At 37.4% G+C, this 20,198-nt stretch overlaps 1 protein-coding gene across 1 annotated transcript in view; it reads right to left on the bottom strand.

Moving 5' to 3' along the window:
• The window catches only part of NCAM2 (neural cell adhesion molecule 2), a 326,924-nt gene that overhangs the window by 268,917 nt on the left and 37,809 nt on the right, over positions 1–20,198 (bottom strand). The window lies entirely within an intron of this gene.

The following is a 20,198-nucleotide window of genomic DNA, read 5'->3' as shown; positions in this document are numbered from 1 at the left end:
AAGCCAAATTTATAAGGAATTATACAAAGAATTTCATCAGCTTCAGCAACTTTAACTCCATTTTCCCCGCTTTTACGTAAGAAGTATTGTTAACTGAAGATTTCATAAGAGACTTGGAGAAAACTCTCTCATAGGAATAATTTGCTTGTGCGCTATACCAGTCGTACAGGGTCTGATATGTTTATGAAATGCTTTGCTGTTAGTACTATAAATTGCTTGCACGTTAAGTAGCATGAGTAGCCTATTCTGCTATTAGGGAAAAAAATAAATCAGACTGACCTATCTTGGAAGTTAAGTTTAAGTCCTAAAAGGACCTACAGTATACAGGAGATGACTAATCAGACTTATGTATCTGGAATACTGACAAAAAGTTACCCCTACCAAATTTTGAAATAATTATAAAAATGCACATAGTCCTGATGTAAAAGACATTAATGACTTGGATTCAATAGGACATACACAGGGTGGGAGTTAGTATTCTTACACTACACTCAACAGAAATCTCATATTTTTCCTCTCCTCTGTAACCTCCCAATGCTCATATTTTACAACAGAATTGAACAACATGGCTTGGATAGTATTAGATGACTGTACTTCTAGAACACAAGAGAAAGGATGAGTAGTATGCATTAGTTCATGGTTCAGCCACATGTTAGTCCCTAATGCTGAGGACAGACTAAGTAAAAACATCTATCATAGGACAAAGAGATTAAAACTAGACTATTATTTTTTTGAGAATGTAATAGTTTCATCATGATCCATCTGATAAAAAAATTGTATAAAGAAGCTGCATAAAGATAACTTGAGATGACTTCCCACTCATTAAAAAACCATAATCAGTTATCAACTATTTTGTGTAACAGTGAAGTGGCTTCTGATGCAATCTGAAAATATTAAAACATATTTTATCAAACCATATAATGTCAGAGTTACACAAAGTTGTAATGATTTCCATAAGAAAAACTAAAATTCATACAGAATCTTGTATTTTGTATGGTATTTTCCACCAGAAGTTGGAGCGATGTAATTTGTACACATATAATGTATATGACTATCAAATAAAAATACATAATTTATGGTTAGAAAAGGCTATAAAACATGTATTTTGGGAGATGGAAGTTAAGAGAAAAGGCAATGTAATTCTATACATCCAGCTGGCTTATGAAATGTTATGTTGGAGGTTTAGAGAATATCCTAGCTAGGCTACATGTATCTAATCTTCATTTTACACAGAAAGTATTCATAAAACCACTAGGAAAATGTTATAAGCACAAGTGTTAACATAATTGCCCAAAAGATATGGATTCTAAGTTCATTATCAGTTATTATCAAATTTATCAGCTGTTTAAGATATTTATACATAAGTGTTTCATCAATGTACTCTGTATTAAGAGTATTCAAATCACTATCCAGAGTCATTCTGGTTGCTTTCATCATACCCTAGAAACCACTGCGTATACAGAATAACACTGGAATAAAGAAAAATGCATAAACTTCACTACAGTAATTTCCAGTTGTCTCAAACTTGCATATAATCCAAAACTGATATGTTGCTTCATCTTAAACTAACACTATAAGCCCCACCAATTGAAATTGTTTTTCACACTCATTCCATTATGATAGATGTTGTCTCACAAATCCAAATAAAATTGTAACTCTCTAGAACTATTAATTATCAGAGCAGTAAAAAAAAAAAAACACCACCACTTTGGAAGCAGGAAAAAGAAAGTAATGACCTTTTAACAACTGTTCTAGTATAACATAACAGAAGCAGGGCAAAAGCAAAACAAACAAAAAGACACCCCAAAAAACTAAAACCAAGAAGCATCTCTGAAAGGGAAGTAGAAACTATTATTATTTAGAAACATCACATAAGTGTATCTTCTTTACTGATGACAATCTTTAAACATGAAAGTCTCTGACAACTGCAGGTTAGTTAGCACCACATACAAGACCAGTCAAGAAGCAGGAACAGACAGATAGATCATCATGACTAACAATGCTCATCCCTCCAAAATACAACTTTAAAAGAAATTGAAACATAATCTAGAGGTAGCTAAAATTTCCATTGTGTAGGAGGTTTTGGTGGGGTTTTTATTCTTAGTGGTGGTGGTTGTTGGGTTTGTTTGGGTTGTTTTGGTTTTTTTTAGTATCATGTCTTTGAACCATATCAGAAATTAATTTAGTGTTTAAAAATGGATGGCTAAATCCAACTGTCATTTTTGTCCTAATGCAGCTATGAATAAAACAATGTTTTTGCTGAAAATAAATTAGACCTGGCCCTCACCTAGCTTTGAATTAATCTACCCTGTACTAAGTCTAAATAATCATCATATCTGAATGAAAGCAGTATGCAACAAGAACAAAGAGGGCAATTTTAGTAAAAACAGCCAAACTTGAGCTCAGTTTCAGAACATCTACCTCAGTAGTCAACAACTACTAATTAGGCTTCTGCAGCAGTCAAAAGGGGTATATTCCATTGCAGAACAACTCATACTTCAACAGAAAATACCAACGTCAGAAGTGAGGGGTTGGAGGACAAATGCAATAGTTGCTTCTGCTCCCTGGATTATTTGCCTGTTCACCATTAACTGTCCAATATTTAATGTACAAAATCAAACTGGCAGCAGGGATGAGGACTTAAGATAGTCTTGAGCAGTCAAGCATCCTAATTACCTGACGAAACAGCCAGAAGTTCTCTTGATAATGTATGGTCTAGCATGAACTATTTTTAGCAGAAGAAAATTAGAAGGGTCGTTCCCACCATGCTATCACCTGTATACAACAGCACATACTATATTCTGTTGTGTAGAAATTCTTCCCAGAAATGGCAAATATGGACTTCAATCTTTTCATTTAAAGGACAAAATTTTTGTGGAGATGCAAGTGTCCTCTTTCAGTTTTCTGCTTAGTATACCACTTTCTTCTGCCACCACGTTTCCAGCAACAGTCACACTCTTTTCGTTGAAAGCTTAAGGTCTTTGATCTACTTTTTGGTACTCTGGAAGGTTAGTCCTTCACTGCTCTTCTAATTTTGTTCCTCATCTGTGGCTGTGCAACCATAATGGACACTACCTGAAGTAGTAATCTATTGCTGCAACACATGTCCAAACTGAGACAGAATGGAAAACAGGTTATTACACCAACAGAACACTCTTTTTATTAAACTTGAAGGAACATAGTTTACCATAAGCCTGAAGCTGCAGATGAATTAGCATCAATAAGTATTTCAACTGAAAAGGAATTATCTTGAGTCAATGACAGTAGAGGTCTGTCTTCAACTACCGTAACTAACAACCAGCAGCAACTCGCTAACAAACACTCATGAGAGGAGGATTGGCTGCAGTAACATACAACCATGGGAGAAAACTCTAGTCTAGGTATATGTCAGTAAAATCTCTCTCACACTCTACAGTCTGAAGCAAATTTTAACTGGTAAACCCAAAACTGAATAAAACATGCAAACCAACAGTAATACCACTTTTTTGAACTGATTTTAAATTGAAGTAAAAATAAGAAGTGTTAGATTACTTAAAACTTCATTAAGAAATAATTAGTATCTGTATTTAAAATAGAACTGAATGTCTTAAGTTTACAGAAGCAAATGTAAACTTCAACTTCCATCATTCTTAAACATTGAAGAAAGAAAAAGGTTGACAAAAATCCACAAGTGTTTCAGTTAAAGTATCTTAAGTATATTAAAATTAGTCCAAGAGATAATACATAGTTGTCCTGGTTTCAGCCGAGAGGATTGATTTTCTTCATAGTAGCTAGTGTGGGGATATGTTTTGGATTTGTGCTGGAAACAACGTGGATAATATAGAGATGTTTTTGTTCTATGGACTTATTGTTGAGTAGTGTTTACACGGGGCCAAGGCCTTTTCTGCTTCTTGCACTGCCCTGCCAGCGGGATGGCTGGGGGTGCACAAGGGGTTGGGAGGAGACACAGACAGGACAGGTGACCCAAACTGACCAAAGGGATATTCCATACCATGTGATGTCACGCTCAGTTTATAAGGAGCTTGGGGGAAGGCGGGGCGGGGGGGGGCGCGGGGGGGGCAGCGTTTGGAGCGATGGCGTTTGTCTTCCCAAGTAACCGTTATGCGTGATGGAGCCCTGCTTTCCTGGAGATGGCTGAACCCCTGCCTGCCCATGGGAAGTGGGGAATGAATTCCTTGCTTTGCTTTGCTTGTGCGTGCAGCTTTTGCTTTACCTGTTAAACTGTCTGTATCTCAACCCACGAGTTTTCCCACTTTAACTTTCCAATTCTCTCCCCCATCCCAATGGGGGGAGTGAACGAGCAGCTGCGTGGTGCTCAGCTGCTGGCTAGGGTAAAACTACGACAATAGTAAACATGTTTGTCTTTAATCCAACTGTGTTTCTCCAATCACAGAATGAGAATATCCTTAAAAGAAGCACAGAGATTTCTACAGTAAGAAAGGCAAATACTTTTTTACTCTAAATCCCTAGGTATAAATAGTAACCCCAGGACATTGCTATAGAGGGCAGCATACTGGGCCAGCATTGATAAACTGATAGAAAAGAAATGAGGCAGGATGGTTCCTGGGCTGACAGGAACCTCATGAAATTCACCAAAGGAATCTGGGATGGACTAATCCTGTGCAACAGTCAATACTGGTGGCTCACAGCCTAGGGAACAGCGTTATAGAAAAAAAAAAAAAAAAAAAAAAAAGAGGTCCTGGCAGACAGTTTGAACAGAAACCTGCAGTAAGCCTTTGCAGCAAAGGCGGCCAACCACACCTTGGTCTGCATTAGCAAGAGTATAGCCAGCAGGTCCAAAAAAATATTTCCTTCTCTACTTGGCACTTGGGAGTCTGCATGTCTGTTGAGTTTTGTGCTCCCTGGTACAAGACAGACATTGGCATACTATAGCATGTCAAGAGGAGGACAACCAAGATCATTATGGGGCTGAAGCATATGATGTACAACGAGAGACAGAAGGCTGCATTTGTTCATGCTTAAAAGAATGTCAAGATGAAAAAACACACCAATATCTGAATTTGAAAACAGGTATTTTTTCCCTGATGTATCTGCGTGGATGCTAATGATGCTTTTATTAAACATCAGATTCTACTGTACATGCACAAAAGCTCTGGAATAGGTACCCAGGGAGAGAACATACACTGCAGTGGTTTACAAGTTACCAACTAAATGGATTCGGGGCAAACTCGATGGGAAAGCGCTACGTTTCAAAATGAATTATCTCACGTTAATACAATGAGATATACATTCATGAAAAACTGGATTAACACAACCAAGTTATTTAGAAACAGTGCAATTCTATGGTATGCAACCAAAGACTTTCCAGTTTTAGGAAACCATTTTTACGGTATGTGACTTGTATTTGCCCTTTTGTTCAGCACACTTTCTTTGGAACAGAAATAGCATTTAAAAACATCTGATAAATTTTCTTCAGAAGAATAATTAAAAGAAGCAGGTGTTCTCTAAAGCAGGAAGATCTCACTTTTATGAAATATGTACAATATTAAGCAATGTAGGAATTATGAAAAATGCAAAAAGACACACCAGAACTCCTACAATATGTTATTCAAATGCTTCCTTGAGGTCTACAATGAAAACAGCTAAAAGGAGCATTCCTGGGAAATCTCAAGCTCAGTCTCTACCTTTCACCACCAAAAATTTTTCATTTATAGAAATTCAAACTATTAACCTTGTGCTGGTGATCAATCCTCTTTGAAAACTGTTTAGGTATTAGGGATTATCAATAGCCTATGTTTTGGCATTTTAGCTCCTGATCCTTCCCCCAGCAAAAAGACAATGAGAAACAGCTTGTAGAAACAGTTATTTCAACTGATTAATTATTCTTCACATCTCATTTTTCTTCTCTACAGGGTTCTGTTTTCAAACAGTATTCCTTTCTACTTTTTTCCCCTCCAAAATAACCAGAAAATACATGTGTACTATAGAAAGTGAATTTTATTTTTAAAAATATATTGTGTTGGCCATTATAAGTGAAAGAGTGGCAAAAAAATCATTATTGTTCCCTTAATATTAGAGCATTCAGCCTGAATCAGTAAATCAGATAAAACACGTTTCCTCTTCATGTTACACACCTGCCCCACTCCTGTTCCCATCTTTAGACTTCAAACAAATGTGAAGTTCAGTGAATGAGTGTTTCTTTGTGGTGGGTTGACCCTGGCTGAGGGCCAGCTGCCAACCAGAGCTGCTCTATCACTGCCCTACTTCACTAGACAGGGGAGAGAAAGTGCAATGAAAAGCTTATGGGTCGAGATAAGGACAGGGAGAGATCATTCTCTAATTATCATCACGAGCAAAACAGAATGAACTTAGAGAGGGAATTCATCTTATTTATTACTAAGCAAAACAGAGTAGAGGAATGAGAAATAAAACCAAATCTTAAAACACCTCCCCCCCACCCCTCCCATCTTCCCGGGCTCAACTTCACTCCCGGCTTCAACCTCCGCCCCCCTCAGTGGTGCACAGGGAGACGGGGAATGGGGGTTACGGTCAGTTCATCACGCGGTGTTTCTGCCGCTTCTTCATCCTCAGGGGGAGGACTCCTCTCATCATTCCCCTGCTCCAGCGTGGGGTCCCTCTCACGGGAGACAGTCCTTCACGACCTTCTCCAACATGATTCCTTCCTATGGGCTACAGTCCTTCACAAACTTCTCCAACGTGAGTCTCTCTCACAGGGTGCAGACCTTCAGGAGCAAACTGCTCCAGCGTGGGTCCCCCACGGGGTCACAAGTCCTGCCAGCAAACCTCCTCTGGCGTGGGCTCCTCTCTCCATGGATCCACAGGTCCTGCCAGGAGCTTGCTCCAGCGTGGGCTTCCCACGGGGTCACAGCCTCCTTCAGGTGTCTCCACCTGCTCCGGCGTGGGGTCCTCCACGGGCTGCAGGTGGAATCTCTACACCCCCTCATCCTTCCTCCATGGGCTGCAGGGGGACAGCCTGCTTCACCATGGTCTCCACCACGGGCTGCAGGGGGATCTCTGCTCCGGTGCCTGGAGCACCTCCTGCCCCTCCTTCTGCACTGACCTTGGTGTCTGCAGATGTTCTTACATCTTCTCACTCCTCTCTCCGGCTGCAAAAGTTTCCAAGGTTGTTTTTTCCCCTTAAATATGTTGTCACAGAGGTGCTACTACTGTTGCTGATGGGCTTGGCCTTGGCCAGCAGTGGGTCCGTCTTGGAGCCGGCTGGCATTGGCTCTGTCAGACACAGGGGAAGCTTCTAGCAGCTTCTCACAGAAGCCACCCCTGTAGCCCCCCCACTACCAAAACCTTGCCGCAGAAATCCAATACACTCTTCTAACTGAATTTTTCTTTCCCTTGTTGGTTGTCACTTCAGATATTACCATTCAGATAGAATAACACTAACATTCATTACTGGAAATTAATTATGCACAAAGAGGAAACATATTTAAGATGCACAGTGTTTATGTTAGAATTTGATTCTGTTGAATTAAGTAGAAAAGATAAATGGTCTTGACTTAAATATATTAGACTAAAGGTAAGGCATACTTTAAGTACATCTTGTGCAGTCCTGTATATTAAACATTCATCAGCACCTTAGTTGAAATATTAACAAGTTTGCACTGTAAATATTTCTACCTAATGATGTCAGTACTTTTCAGGAGTAGACTTGCTGAAAGTATAATTTTTAGAGCAGAAATGAGGATGATACCATTATTAATACCACATATTCTACACGCCAATCAAGCACTCTCAGTTACAATAATGTATCAATCTTTCTCCTCTAGAATTTCTCTATTTCCTTAATAGTTCACCCTCTAAATCTTCTGTTTTCCACTACTCTCTGTCTGCTTATGCAGGTTATCTGCAGGTGCCATTAAGTACAGATCAGAATCAAAGCTCTGCATGCTCATCCATGTCCTCCAGCCATACCTCCTATCAGACAGCAAAACCTTTATCCACTATTTGTGGATAAGGAATTTAATATCAAATAACATTTGGCATGTACAGCAACTAGTGGCAATTCCCTGAAACATTAAGTAGTTACAGAACTATTTAATAGTATCATAGCCTATTCAAAAAATACTACGAACTAAGAAAAATTGCAAATTTTTTCTGACTTAAATAGCTCAATTCTCTAATTAGCTTATTACAGTTATTTTTATATCATCAAACTATTCTTATTTGCTGTAGCTAGAAAACACAATGCTGCTACCTTTGATTATATTACAGAGATACACCAGACATAGCTGGTCTGAAAATAATGAAGAGGATATGCCTTCCCACTTGGATGGGTAGGCTGGGAATAAAAAGTGGGTAACTGTGGCAACTCTGATCAAAACAGAGTGGAAGAAAGCTAGAAGTCTCACTGGAAAAAATGAAGTTCAAAACAAAAACTCAACAACAAAACAGATGCAGAAGCCTTAGAAGAATTTTCAGCAATCATATTTCTAAGAGATATTTGTTAGGAGTGACTTTTTTATTTACTATTGTCAAAGCAGAGGATAGGTAGCTACGGAACATAAGCAGGTAAGAAAAAGTTGAAAATGGAAGATCTGTAACAGAGTATAAAGGAAACATTTTAAAGGACAAAAATTTTCTAAAGACCAGGCAGATACATAAATGAACAAGTTATGGATATTGCTTTCATTCTCCATCCAACTTCATTTCTACAACATACACTGTTGGAAAGGAGAAAGAAAATACAGTGTTAAACAAATGATATACAAATTCTTATTCTTGTATGAATGCTCAAAAACAATATTGGTACTAAAAAAATTTCCCAGATATAATCTGTATTTCATTAAAAAAGACTAGAAAATGTGTCTTTAGGAAGAACATTCTCAGTAAGCTACAAGGCAGATTTCTTGTCCTAGGAGCATAAGATTGAATCTTAGAGGACCTTCATAATACACACCACATTACGTATTTTTTTTTCATAAGGTCAAGGAAAGCGTTTCCTTAGGTTCTCAATCTTTTTTTCTGCTGCCAATCTGAGAAAAAAAGCAAGTGAAAAATTCAAAAACAATCTATACGAAACGTAAGTTGTGGCTTAACTTTTCTTAGAGTTGTTGCAAAGCTTCAGGACTAAATTCTCTATGAATAATCAAGATACCCAACGGAAAACTTTCATAGCATTACTAAATATAGTAATCTCTTATAAAATATTATGAACGGTCTAACTCTCTCCAAAAGCCAAGATTTTGGAATTATAATATTGTAATTCCAGGGTTTTGAGTGACATTATATCAGGGAAGAACTTGGATTAACATTTCCCAGATAGCAGAGAAGCTGGCTACATTTTATCAGTGCTTTATACAAGGAACGAATGCAATGAGAAAGAATGCTCATGAAGTTTTTTCTGAGAGAATAAACTAAAGCTTTACAGTCTGAAGTATTTTGTTACGTCACTTCTACTTTAAAAAAAGTTATACTGGCAGAACTATTCCTATGTATTAGTTTTCTTTAACTTCCCTTTTAATCCAAGAGAGATTGTTTGGTTTGGGGTTTTTTTGGTTTTGTGTTTTTTTTTTTTTTTTTTAAAACAGTGCCTGTTCTCCCTCTTTCCATAATTTCTGGTCAAATATTCACCTTTACTAAGGAAATTGCTAATTTGAAAACTGCTTAGTCATTATATTGTATTACAATTAACAGTTGTGAGCAACTAAATTACTAGAATTCAAACAATAGTGATGATAGAAGCAAAAAAGAAAAATTGTATTCTAATGAAGAACAGGACATCTCTCGAAAAAGGCAAAAATTTAATGATTGGTTACAGGCTGCCACAAGAACGTCATCTACAATCTATTAAAAGTGCTGCATTGTACCCACACATGGTAACTGTATGTGTGGTTCTGTTTACCTTAATTTTTTCTGCTCTCCTGTGGTTTCCATGAATATCTGGACTAGAATAACTGAACTGCAGGGCAAAGGAGATTTGCTGAAGCCAAGGAATGCTTAAAAAAAATTCAGTTGTGTCCATATTAAAAGAAAAGCAAAAGGAAAATAAGGAAAACCTCCAGAAAGGTAAACATAAAAGCATAAGAGACAAAAAATAAACTGAAGATCCATTTTCAGAATTTTTTTAAATAATACCCCTTTATCTAAGCAGTCAAGAGCACAAACAGATTCTGAACACATGACCCTCGTAGAGAAGGACTATTCAGAGAAGACATATCTGGAGATACACTCAGTCTAGGAAGACCCCTATGCTAGAATCCTATTATACAGGCAACATGCCATAGGATGCCTCTGAAATGAAAGTTTTAAAAGCAGCTATTGAGAAAATAAAATATTGAATTACTCCACACAAGTTGTGAGGACAAGACAGTATTCACCAGAGATTCCTGAGAGAATTCACAAATTATATAGTGCAATCAAATACAAAACAGTGGCCGTGGCAAGGGAGAATGAATTAGTGTTATCTGTTGGCCTTCAGGATTCTATACCACTGTTATAAATATATGTAAAAGATGTGGTAAAGTTAAATATCTGACACTATACTCATTTGCTCCATTAGAAAAATATTTAAAACTATAATATAGCATAGTACTCTGAAGTTTCACTGAATTTCAAACTGAATGTACTACTTGAAGTAACAGCACAATATGTAGTAGAAGCAGAACAGTACATCCTTCAAGCCCAATCAAGAAAGCTGACAACAGTCAGCTATGAAGCACAGCTCATACACACTACTAGCCACATATTTAGCTTTTATCTTAGAGGGAGAGGAAATATTTAAATATTGCTCACAACTTCTATTTGTGGGGGGTTTTTTATGACCGTGTGTACTGATTCTGGCTAGAATGGAGTTTTTTGATTGTAACCCATATGGTGCTGTGTTTTGGATTTGTGCTGAAAACAGTGTTGATAACACAGGGATGTTTTTGTTACGGCTGAGCAGTGCTTACACAGAGCCAAGGCCTCTTCTGCTCCTCACACCATCCCACCAGCGAGGAGGCTGGGCATGCACAAGAACTTTGGAGGGAACACAGCCAGGACAGCTGACCCCAACTGACCAAAGGGATATCCCATACCATATGATGTCATGCTCAGCATATAAAGCTGGGGAAAGAAGAAAGCGGGCGGTGGGGGGGGAGGGCGGTAGCCTTCAGAGTGATGATATTCGTCTTCCCAAGTGCCTGCTATGCCTGATGGAGCCCTGCTTTCCTTGAGATGGCTGAACACCTGCCTGCCCATGGGAAGTGGGGAATGAATTCCTTGTTTTTTCCTTTGCTTGCATGCACAGCTTTTGCTTTACCTATTAAAGCTGTCTTTATCTAAACCCAGGAGTTCTCACCTTTGCCCTTCCAATTCTCTCCCCCATCCTGCTGGGGAGGTAAATGAGCAAGTGGCTGTATGAGGCTTAGCTGCCTGCCAGGGTTAACCCACAAAACTGTAGTATCATTCATAGAAAATAATAGTGTATACTTCCATTTCATTACATTTTATGCAGTTTTATTCCATATCAGAGCAATTTAATTTCAAATAATTTAATGAATCCTAAAAAAATACACAATGGTTACTCACTGTCATAGAAACACCAATAATCACACAGAATTGTTCATGAAATTATCATGGGAAAAGAGCCAGAATAGGTATTATAGTCAAACCATGATAATGATAGCAGTAAAACATTTTCCAAAATATTGTTGTTCAGGAAGTTGTTTTGCAGCAGCTGTTTCAACATCATCATGTCTAGATAACTCGCAACAAGGACATTTAAAAGAATGTTAAGGAGTTCTCCTTACAGTTAATATTGCTTTTCAGTACATATTGGGATACTGGAAAGTTCCATGGGACTGTAGAACACTAACATCTGAAAAAGTAATTATAGACCCATCAATCAGATCATTCCAAAGCCAAGTAATGAACAAAAGATTCTAATAAAAATTACACAATAATCTGCTGATAAATGTCAGTCAACACATCTCATCTAATGTCTTTCTTCAAGGATCTGAAAGTGTACACATAGTTAGGGAATTTAAGACAGTTAAATTAATTTAGACTTCTATAGGATGCTTGCACAACAGTGTAAAATATTTTTTAATGCAAAACTAAAATAATTCAGAGTCAGTTTCTTACAAAATAAATAATAAAAAGGTAAGATGATAGCCTTTTTTTTCTAACTTATTCCACTCAAATGAAAATTCTAATAGGAAATTGTCAGTGCGTGGGTGAGTTTCTAGTGTGGTCAGACAGGTTAGTTCTCTGACTTATAACTACTCTAAATCACTAACACTATCAAAAAAAATCACTAAGATTTCAGAGCACGTTAGGCTTTTCAACAATTCCTCTTCAGTTTTTCATCTTGCTTAATATTATGATTAAGAAAGTTATATTGCAAGAACAATGTAAAATTTCATCATGATATAATCTTTGTAAATAAAGAATGTAGATTTTTAATGAGACTGATTGTTAGTGTAATTCAAAATGCTAGAGTTAGCTTTTAATTTTCAAGGTTTATATTGTTGGTAGCCTCTTCCACAAGGGTATCAAAACACTTATTTTCAGAGTTATGATTAATTTTTATTTTGCTACTCATATTACCAAATAATTTTAAGTTCACAACTACACACTATATTTCAAAAACAACTGTCACCTCTATAGAATTAAACATATTTAGATGGGTTCCCCCCCCCCAGACTAAACCACTATACTATGAACAAGAATAATGCAATTATTAGTCATCACCCAATTCACACCTTTTCCTTAATTCCATTTTTACCCTCTGCATAAAAAAACATGAAAAAAGGGTAGTTTTTTCATAGATTAGCCCATATTTCTCAAACATGCTACTGATTACAAGTATATTCTTTGCAGTTTGATGTATATTGGTTTGTAATTTAGCTTGCATTCTCTTTCAAATGGCATTGCAGATTTGTGAATACTAGTACTCCTGAGGTTTGCTTAGCTTAGGCTTATTGATTGTAAACAATTCAAAGTGGGCGAGAAATAAGGGAGATGATGATAGCCTCTTTCCATCATTCTTGTCCCACAATTCTTTTTTTGTTCTGGAAGAATTAACCTTTATTTTAACAATAAATGTCATTGGGGCACTCCAACACAATATGTATGTTTATATGGAGGCTGTTATTTCACTGAATTATAAAATGGATTTCATTCCTGCTGGTAAGAGAATTAAAAAAAATTGTTTAGTGTGAGACAATAATCATACAGGAATATTTGGGTATGGTTAAATGGCCAATAGCTGTATAATTTGAGAAGTATTGGATACACAAATATATCAGGCATGTGCTTGTATTATGTCTATGCTTCTACCTATAAATATTGATGTTAAGTAATAGGGTAAAAAGATAAACAGAGATACAGTGGATAAAGTTTATGGCTTAATTCATTTTCTGATTGATGAATTAACTAACCTCCTGTTATCTACTCTGTGTAAGCCATTAGATTTTTAAATTCTCATATCTGACAAAAAAATAGCAATGAAGTTCTTTTGAAGCAGGTCAATCTTAAACAAGAAACACCAGAGAATATAAATAAACTAAGATTAATTTCAGAAACATACTGGACACTTTTATAGTCAGGCAGATTACAAACTTCAGGAACAAGACACATACCTGTTGTGCCAAATTTTCTGGTTACAGAATACCTTGCTATATGAACAGAAATAGTATGGTACATCTCTACTTGACTGTAAGCAAACATGAATAAGCATTAACTGAACAGCAGAATATCCACCACTAGGTATCAGCCTCCCTCCTCCAACCTCTCATATTCTTTCTTTTCTATTTATGACCTATGAAGTCCACAGTTTCTATGAAGATGGAAAGAGCGAGCCATTAAGAGCATCTTCTGGTATTGTCATATGCATCAAAATCTGCCCTTCATCTTTTCCTTCTTCCCTTCTCACCTTTTGCAATTTCATCTGTAGAACAGAACAAAAGCAAGATATCTTTTTCTTAACAACTTTATGTCCATCAATAACAAACAGCTTCTAGACTCCACTTTTTAGCATTATATCAGGTTTTTATGCCATTGACAGTCTCCAAGAATGCAGGGCAGACTGAAGACTTTAATACTTTGAAGTCTTCATACGTTGCACAGTCTTGTACATTACATTATAAAGCACCCTCCATTCATGAAGCTGCAATGTAACAATAATAATAAATAATAAATAATAAATCTCGTAACTGGCCTCTGCAGATATCTGTTCCAGTTTTAAATCTTATCACAGTCTGAGAATACACTGTGGCAATCTCATGCAACTCAGGAAGCCCAGAAACAGATTGTGCAAGCAACTTCCATCTAGTCCCTTATGTGCTCAGGTAATTTGACATAAATGCTTTCTTCTTGAAAAACTTTTTATTATGATTGTTATTCTTGATAAAGGTTAGTGAGCTGAAAGGAAAACGCAAAATAATTTATGTCTTCCTATGCAGGTGGCTTGTATGTACTTTTAGACTGTGACTTGGTGATAAATAAGGAAGAGTACAAATTAAAAATTAAAGTCAATGACCATATTGACATTTCTACTATCCCTAACAATGTGTTATTATGTACAAGACCAATTCTTCAAGACACCAGAAACAGCTGCCAAGCAGGACTACAATACAGTCACAATATATTAATTTTAACACAGGAAGTTGACAAATGTATAAAAATATGAGCATTCTCTGAAAAGAAAGTAGATTCCTTTGAAGTATTGTTTTTTCCTTTAATAATAAAAACAGGTAGGGTGGAATTTTATTATTCAAGACTCTTATTCAAGGCATTTTTCCTTCAAAAAAAAAAATATCACAGAATGGTTGCAATTGGAAGGGAATTCTGGAAGTCATCTGATCCAATCCCACTGCTCAATCAAGGCCACCTACAGAGAGTTGCCCAGGATCTTCAAGTATTTATTTGTGTTTCTTTAGTTCCAGCAGTTTTTACATAACAACATATATATTTTTTCCCCCTCTATTAGTGTCACAAGGCAAGATGCTGTACCCTATCTCTTAAAAGACAATCAACTGCCAGGCGTTAAAATATATATAAATAAATTACAGTCTCCTAGGGTTGCATGGGAGCCTGCAAAACTGCCAGACCACAAACCCTCACCAATTTGTTTGTTCCTGTAAAAATACAGAAGCTTAGCTATAAGAAAACTTAAATTAACTAGAAAGCTGCTTAAGGCCTAGAACTGTTTTAAAGGCTATAATCGTGGGAAAGGGGTTTGTAATCAAGGTAATAGGTAATGGAGCTAACTAACCATGGCAACGTACAATGCTGCTACGTTCCTCGTACAGTCCCTACCCAACCGGACAATAGGCCCGGGAATATTAATCTTATGAAGTAAGTTGTAATGGACAAGTGTAGCAAGGATACTGCGCATGCCTGCAAGAAGAGGGTCACCCAGCGAACATGGGTGCGAGACCACTGACGACCACCAGAGACCCCTGAGGACCACCAACTCAAATCACTGAGCATGCGTGACGGGGAGGAGAATATGGAAATGGATTCCAAGAAATGATTATCATAGGACTGCCTTTTCTCGGAAAAATAATGAATATGTATATTTTGATTCTATATAACCTGTATGTTGGTGATCACCTGTATGCACATTTGGTGGAGCTATTTCCCCCGTGCATCCAGCGCTGCAATAAAGCAAACCTAGGGTAACTCGTGTCTGGTAGAATTTTTCTTTAACAGTTCCAACCAATTCAGTGACTATTATAAAGTCGGAAGAATGTTCTTAGTCAAATCAATACTTACTTTCTACAGCCTCCTTCTGACCAAAAGAAATGAAGAGTCAACTCCTTCCATTAAATTTGCCATCAACATCTCACTTGTGCATATTTCCAACAGGCATAGCCAGTAAAATCACTGCCTAGGTAGGTATTCAAGGCATGAAATTCTGTGTTTGTAATTAAAACCCAAAAGCAGGTAATGCTCAGCCTTGTCACTGAGCACTGAAGTAATAAACTCATCTGAGAATTTTATTTGTCATCTTTATCCCCAGTGAAGAAATAATATCTTCAATTACTCTAACGATCTTATCTGGCATGCAAAGATCAAGTTTGGTTTCCTTTAAAGGAACAGAAAAGATAAAGGATTACCACACTGCCAAATAAGCTAAGGTGATTCTATTTTGTACTCAGAATGATGAGGGGCAGGCAGTGGGAAGAAGAGACCTCTGTTTAGGTGATACTGCTACGTGCATGGGTATACTAAATCTTCTAGTTCGTATATATTTCAGAATAGACATTTTGATAGACTCAAGCTCAATCATGTACTATCTGCAGTGACAGAATACATACATTTCAGTATGAACACATTTTCAGTTAAGTAAATTTATCATCTTTGTTACCCAGTGAGGTCTCCCAAGAATTTTTTATCCTTCAGGTAACTCCAGTCATGTGATACCTCAAACTGAAATACCATTCTGCCACAAATTAATCTAAATCTAAAATCCAAGCCTGCTACTGTGTATATAGAAAAAAATGTTTCAACAATATGGGAGTTAGTTAGATTTTCACAGAAACACATTCATAGTTATTGAACTTTCCTTTGATTTCAGAGCAACTGACTTTCCCCATTCTCCACCTTCCCCCCCCAATATTTCACATGCATTTTTCACTTCCAAATGGGATTGGTTAGCTTTTGTTCAGTTAAGCTTGTTTAGCTTTTTTCATTACTAGGTGGGGGTTTTTTTCGGTTGGAGTTTTTTGTTTGTTTCATTGGAGTTTTTTTTTAATGGTTGACAGTTTTACAGTACTTCTGTAGGGCAAGTCCTATCATCCCTCCAACATTATCCTTATTTTTGTAAACGTAGCTAGTAGTACATCAAAACTGACTACTCTGAAACATCACTTGAAACAGGATTTCTGGCATAACAGGATTATTATTCTCCAGCAGACAACAGCTGATCCAAAATAAACATGCTAATGCAGCCCAGTAAGTTACAAGTATTTTTCAACAAAGACATACATTTCCAAGTAACTTTTTTTTTTTTTTAATATAAAAAGAGTGGTATCATGTCTATCACAAACATTTAAATTCAATTAAAGAAGTGGTAATTCCTAAGACCAACAAGTAATCCAAAATTCTCAAAAGTCAGGTAGCCATTTTTCCTTATTATAACATGTACATAACACATGTAAAAACTCTGGAAATATTGGTGACAATTTTTGTGATAAACCAGGAACATAACCTCTTTCCAGCGACGTCTCTCTCAGAGCAGACAAAGGATACTTCTCAACGCAGACAATTCTTTCAGGTAGTGAGGGTCCTATTCTTTTCTCTCAATTATATAATGGATTCAGTGAGTGTTTGTGGTAACTAATTGCATAGTATCTTATGCAAAATTACAGTTAATTAAGCACAACATAATAGCTCCAAACACTAGCAACACATCAGCAGGATAATCCAACATTTCAATGCAGCACAGCAATTTTATCCACCTATATAAATATTATTCCAGAATTATTATTTAAAAAAAAAAATCTGTTTTAAACATTAATTTTACAACTAGGTTTAAAAAAAATTGCTGCCCTCAAAAAGTAGTTTTACTCATTGGTTCAGATATCTTTCACATTAACTGTGGCAAAGATAGACTGAAATTTCTCTCAACAAGCCTCCTTTCTGATATAAAATGAAATAAAAACCTTAATATAAACATTATGAAGTTCTCAGTAACAAATATTTAATCAATAGTATTACTTCTTTGTTAAGAAAAACAAGATTATCAGAATATGGACTGACATGGACTAAAACACTTTGCCAAAGATGACGCTTGCACAACTGTTGTTGTTGTCAGTGTACAGGAGCAGCCCAGGGAACAGTAAAGATGGAACAAGTTCTGTTTGGAAGGCACCTGGGCTGGCCATACCTGATCAATGAAGCAGAGCGCTATAAAGCAGAAGTGATGGGTACCAATCATGAGAGACTCTTTCTGTTGAGTGACAGTTGCCCATCTTCTGACTGATCAATGTGCTTGCTCACCCAGGACAAAAGATTTTGGACATGGCAGAGACTGCTGAGGCTCATCCATTTATAAGCCCACTTCCCTTTGATGCTTATTTACATGATGTGGTGAGATGACCTTGGCTGGACAACAGGTGCCCACCAAGCCGCTCTATCACTCCCCTCTTCAAGCAGGACAGGGAAGGGAGAAGAGAACATGGAAAAAACCCTTGTGGGTCAAGATAAAGGCAGTTTAATAAAAGCAAAAGCAAGGGTCATGCATAGAAACAAAGGAAAACCAAAAGATTTATTCTGTACTGTCACTTCTCAGGAAGCAGGGCTTCAGTATGCATAGCTGTTGCTCCCAAAGACAAACAGCGTAAATAACAAATGCCCTGCCCCCCTCCCTCCCCCCTTTCCTCTTTCTTTCTCTTAGCTTTTATTGCTGAGCAGACATCATATGGTATGGAATATCCCTTTGGTCAGTTGTCCTGGCTGTGTCCCCCCCAAGATCTTGCTCACCCCCAGCCTGCTGGTAGTGGCGGGGGGGGGGGGGGGGGGGGGGGGGGGGGGGGGGAGGGGTGGGGGGGGGTGGGGAATATTGGAGACAGAGCCTTGATGCTGTGCCAGCACTGCTCAGTAGTAGCCAAAACCCTGGTGTGTTACCAACACCTTGCTGGCTGCCAATGCACAGCACTGGAGGGCTGCTATGGGGAAAATTCACTTCATCTCAGCCAGACCCAATACGCATGGGTACCGTTGACATTGACAGTGGAGACCCTGAGGATGTCTACAAGCTCTGAACACTTGTGTGAAGAACTCAGGGACCCAGATAGTGTTCTTCCTCACCCTGTGGCCAAGGAGAATGGCTTAGTAAGGAGCAAAAGTTTCCAACACCACAAGATCCAACTAAAGAAGGGAGATTCTGCTACCTTTGCAAACAGGTTTGCTCATACTGTCAAACAGTAAGTTTCAGTCCACTGATAGATAAATTCTCTAGAAAGCTGTCTAATTTTATTTAATATTTGGAATTTTCTAATCAACCATTCAGATTACATCACATTCAAAAAAACCCAAAACACACAGATTCAAATAGTTGACCAAGGGAGAAAAAAAAAAAAAAAAAAAAAAAAGAGATGGCAATAGCTAGGAATTGGTATATCAGAGTTAGGATATCCAGTTTCAACCTGCTTCGCATATTCTTAGATTTGCTTCTTTCATACTGACAACTGTGGAATTTTGCTTTGCCCAATATGCATTTTCTACTATATTTAGAAAGAAGCAAATGTTTTTCATTCCCACAATCCTTTTAATTGAGTTGCCAAAGGGACATGAAATTTTTTCTGTATTAGACACAAGTTTGAAGAGTACACTATTCAGCAATTCAGCTGATCTGATCCTGTCATAGTTTAATCCAGCAGGCAGCTAAAACAACCACACAGCCCTTAACTCACTCCCCTCCACAGTGGAATGGGGGAGACAATCAAAAAAGAAATAGAACTGGTAGGTTCAGAAAAAAAAAACAAAAAAGGACAGAAAAGGAAGAAAAGAATATACAAACCAAATGATGCATAGCACAATTGCTCACCACCTGCTGACTGATGCCCAGCTAGGTCCCAAGCTGTGGCTGTCCCCAGCCAACCTCCCCCAGCTAGTACACTGAGCATGACATCGTATGGAACATCCCTTTGGCCAGTTTGGGTAAGCTGTCCTGGCTGTGTCCCCTCCCAGCTTCTTGTGCACCTCCTGCAGAAGACTCATGCGTCCTCACTGGCAGGGCCCGGAGAAGCTGAAAAGTCCTTGACTTAATTGTAAACACTGCTTAGAAACAAGTAAAAAATTAGTGTATTATCAACATTATTTTCAAAATAAATCCAAAACACAACACTATACCAGCCACAAGGAAAAAATTAACTTTATTCTAGCCAAAACCAGGACAATAGCAAAACTTGTTTTGTACATTTTAAGATCATATTAATAAAATTTATGTGCTACAGCAACACAAAATAAGAGATATTAATGAATATACTTTTTCAATTTCATATGTCAGCATTAGCTGGATTGAGAATGTGCAACTCATCTCCAAGATTTATTTTGAAACTACTGTCAAAGTTAAGTCTAGAGGGAATGCAACTTTTATTTGCTTTGACATTTGCTTGATACACAAAATTGCATTTCAGGATATTAAATTCAAAGAGCATATTTCTGTCACTGAAATCATGTCTTCCAATTGGACTTAGCTTTTTGCTGAGAAAGTATCTGGAAAAAAGTTTACCATGTTTCTATGAATGCCATGTAAGCCTTCTGCTGAT

Source organism: Balearica regulorum, chromosome 1 (genome assembly GCF_011004875.1).
Source record: "Balearica regulorum gibbericeps isolate bBalReg1 chromosome 1, bBalReg1.pri, whole genome shotgun sequence".
Lineage (NCBI taxonomy): Eukaryota > Metazoa > Chordata > Aves > Gruiformes > Gruidae > Balearica > Balearica regulorum.
The sequence above is the reverse complement of the archived record's forward strand: the minus strand, read 5'-3'. Positions and strand labels throughout refer to the sequence as shown.